Below are 2,827 nucleotides of genomic sequence, written 5' to 3'. Positions count from 1 at the left end.
ATTTTTACTGAAATGTAATTATATTCCTGAAAGATTACCTGCTAAATTGGCTAGGTTTCAACAACAAGCTTTAATGGCCTGGGATATATGTTTCCTGCACAATTTTTCCCCACATAAAGCTCTTTTGTGGAATAATTCAGACATAACTGTAAGGAATAAGTCATTGTTCTACCCCAGCTGGCATGAGAGGAATATTGACTTTGTTCTTGATGTTTTCGACAACAAGGGTAATATTCTCACATATGAACAATTTAAGTTTCCAATTCCTTTCAGAGAATTTATTTCTGTGATCAAAGCTGTTCCCTGTGGTTTAACTACACTAATGAAAACTCATCTTAGTTTTGGTAATGATCACAATGTTTATCCAGAACTCAGATTGGAAGGTGTGGGCTTACTTGAGAGATTTTGTTGTAATAAATATATAAGACAAATTCTTCATTCACAAAACCAACTTACACCGAGAGGAAAGTTTTTCTGGAACATTCTTATTCCTGACATTGTCTGGAAAAATGCATGGTTAAGGCCTTACAAATATTGTATTCCAAACAAAGTTAAGGAAGTGCACTTCAAAATTTTACATAAGATATATCCATGTAACTCTATGATATCCAAATTGGTGGCTATTGATGATATTGTGCGTTTTCTGTGAAAAACAAGGTGAGAATCTGTATCATCTGTTCTTTGAATGTAAATTTGTGTCAGAATTTTGGGAAAACCTTGCAAAATACTTATTTACCATTATGAACACTACCTATGTTTTTGACATGAAAGATATAATATGTTACTATTGCAATGATAACAAGACCACTGAAATTATTGTGCATTTTTTTATTCTTGTTGAAAAATACTTCATACACAAACAGAAATTCCAAAATTCTATACAAAAATTACACTTTTTTTGATTGAATTTAACTATTTTATTAAAACATGAACCCTAGTAAACAATAACAAGAATAACATTTTCCTAAATCATTACAATAAGATTTTTTCAGTGATTATAATTGCACTAGAATTTTTATTTTTTAATGTTTTAAATTCCAGTATTTTCTCTTTAATACCTGCGTTCTGTTTTGAAGTAATGTTTTGATGTAAGAATGTAAATTGTTGATCTGTATTTAAAAATAATTATATATATATATACATTAAATGCAAATACCTGAGAGGCAAAATAAAACATCAAAAATATGACCATACATATGTGTGTCACATATACACATGGCATATACTTGAGTACCACCTTAACATCTCTGATCTGCTTGCCTCAATAAATTAATACTTGAACATTGGTAGCAAGGATTAGCTATTTCAAATCAAACTTTATTTGTCACATGCGCCAAATACAACAAGTGTAGACCTTACCGTGAAATGCTTACTTACAAGCCCTTAACCAACAGTGCAGTTCAAGAAGAGTTTAAGAAAATATTTACCAAATAAACTAAAGTAAAAAAGAATATTAATTATTAAAAGTAACACAACAACAACAATAACGAGGTTATATACAGGGGGTACTGGTACCGAGTCAGTGTGCGGGGTACAGGTTAGTTGAGGTAATTTGTACATGTAGGTAGGGGTGAAGTGACTATGCATAGATAATAAACAGCAAGTAGCAGCAATGTACAAAACAAATGGAGGGGGGGTCAATGTAGCAACAGTAGCAGCAGTGTATCTAGTCTCCTAATAATTGTATAACGATGCAAGTTAGACAAGTATTTCTGATTATCTTAAGGAAAATTCGGTTTATTTGAAAATATTTTTTGTTGTTGTTGATAACGTATTGTCGAAAGCACGTAGGCAATATTTTTTACTGTGTCGATAGCGGTGTAGGCTAGTGTATAATAACGTAATTTGATGTGCTAGTATTATTTATTTAATGGATTAATTCAATTGTAAATGAAATGACTAGTTTTCACTGAAGAAGGGAAACGAGGAACAACATGCAACTTCGATCGAAGACCTAAAATCATGCCTGACAATATCACAACGGTATCCTAATATAGTGTGGATACAGTAGTAGCCTATTCTACAACAATGTAACTGTATGCGCTAGTATTATTTATCTAATTGATCAATTAAATGTGGATGGGTACGCTATTTCATTCAATGATTACGTTATTGTACAAGGTAATATTGTAATTGAATGTGCTATAGTATAATTTATTTCATTGATGAATACAATTATAAATGGGGATGGGTAGGCTACTTCATTTAGTGAATTCTGAATATATTGTTATCTCTGGGAGTATGTTAATGACGGCTTTTCAGCTGTTGAACTATGGCAATGTCGAACTAATTTATAAATCTCTTTCTTTGAGTCAAGATGTGATGAGCCAGAGCAACCAATCAGCTTCACTGCAGGTGCTCAACCCACTGTTCTCCCTCCACAAGTAACCACATCCGCTTCTCCTGTTCAACTACTTTGCCACCACTCTAAAAATGACTGAACATATACCCCTGTGCCCATCTCAGTGTAACATGATCCATTTGAGCTGACAAGGCAATTAACCCACTGTTCCTAGGCCGTCATTGCAAATAAGAATTTGTTCTTACCTGACCTGCCGAGTTAAATAAAGTAAAAAAAATTATAAAAAAATGTTTTAAATATTGCAGTTGTGGTTCCGTGGATGTCTGTGAAAAATAAAATTAATTGGTGGTGGTGAGTTAATTAATATAAATATAAACAATGCACATTAGGACTTTCATTAACACTCGATGCAGGTGTCACGCAGAAGTTAGTAATGCGTTGGTATCATGTCATGACAGTCAGACACATAACGCAGGAGTCAAGCAGTGTCATGGTAATCAGGTCATGTCAGGTGGTACGGTTGAC

The sequence above is a fragment of the Salmo trutta genome, chromosome 23 (genome assembly GCF_901001165.1).
Source record: "Salmo trutta chromosome 23, fSalTru1.1, whole genome shotgun sequence".
NCBI classification, from domain to species: Eukaryota; Metazoa; Chordata; class Actinopteri; order Salmoniformes; family Salmonidae; genus Salmo; species Salmo trutta.
The sequence above is the reverse complement of the archived record's forward strand: the minus strand, read 5'-3'. Positions refer to the sequence as shown.